Source organism: Myotis davidii, unplaced genomic scaffold (assembly GCF_000327345.1).
Source record: "Myotis davidii unplaced genomic scaffold, ASM32734v1 scaffold281, whole genome shotgun sequence".
In the NCBI taxonomy this organism is placed as follows: domain Eukaryota; kingdom Metazoa; phylum Chordata; class Mammalia; order Chiroptera; family Vespertilionidae; genus Myotis; species Myotis davidii.
Window position 1 is genome coordinate 5,457,484 of NW_006293784.1, and position 1,225 is coordinate 5,458,708.

At 60.0% G+C, this 1,225-nt stretch overlaps 1 long non-coding RNA gene across 1 annotated transcript in view; it reads right to left on the reverse strand.

The window, feature by feature from the left end:
* The window catches only part of LOC107183731, a 130,649-nt gene that overhangs the window by 105,903 nt on the left and 23,521 nt on the right, over positions 1 to 1,225 (reverse strand). The gene's annotated exons all lie outside the window — the stretch shown is intronic.

Here is a 1,225-nt window from a genome sequence, read left to right on the forward strand (position 1 = left end):
TATGTTTGGTTGAGGGGTAACAAGGCTGACACCGAGGCTGAGGAGGGCGTGTGCATTTGTGGAAGTCACTTTCCTGTGATGCTGTCCCTCCAGGAAAAGGCAGGTATCCAGCTGGACCCTGGCTGGCCTGGCTCCTTCCTTCTTCCTCTGCAGAATGTGCCTGTGACTGTCCTGGGCAGTCCTGGAAGTCTGGCTACCTGTTCCCCTCTCCCTCCCAGGCACCTCTCATGGGCTGGGACCCCAGCAGTCTCGCTCTCCCTGGCGCTGCTCCTGGCTGGCCAATGCCAGAAGCCCCCAGAACTCCACCAAGGAGCTCCCCCCCCCCCAATCCTTTAGTGAAGGGAGGTGGGAGGTGGCCACCTGGTGCGAGTATGCTTATTAGCCTGGAGCCGCGCCCTAGCCCACACTGGGGGGAGGGGCGATGCCGGTGGAGGGGCACCCCCGCCCCCAGCTGCTGGAGCCTCAGCTGGGAGACCGCTCTGGGGAAGGGATAAGGACAGAGAAGGTTCCAGGAGCTGTGGGACTGACTCCAAACAGCAGGCACCTAGCCCTTCGCGGGCTCCTCGGCGCCTCATAAAGACCCCAGTTCAGATCTGACCCTTCTCCAACTTGTGCCCGCCTTCCGGGCCTGGCGACCGCTAGGGCAGACCGCACCCTCGAGTCCTTGCGACCCTGAGCGCCTGCCACGGGGCGCCGCCGCTCTCTCGGCCTCCAGGCTCGGGAGCCCAGGGGAAATTCCTATGCACACTGCACATATCTTATTTTGAAGTAAAAAAACAAAACGGGAACAAATACAATATTTGTATTTGCATGTGGCCCGCGGGCCATAGTTTTAGGACCCTTGCCTAGCTTCTATGGACTTCCATCCCACACATGGATGGCTGAGTACTCTTCCATGTGAAGTCCCATGTAGCGCGCGCACTCACACGGACACACACACACACACACACACACACACACACACGCTTCGCTCTCCTGGCCCGAGAGTTGGAGAAGGTGCCACTGGGAAACTTGGTCGATCCGTCGGATGACCATTTGCCTAGACGTCCCTGCTCCCCAGTACTCCCCGTTTTCAAAGCTGTTTTCCCCACGACTTTTCCGTAAGTGAATCAAAGCAGAACCCAGTCTCCCAGGCAGCTCGGTCCCTTTTGGGAAACTTCTCAGAACGTAGCGGGGGGCCCTGAGTCTCCAAACCCTCCAGCGCCCAGGGGGCCGGGGCCGGGGC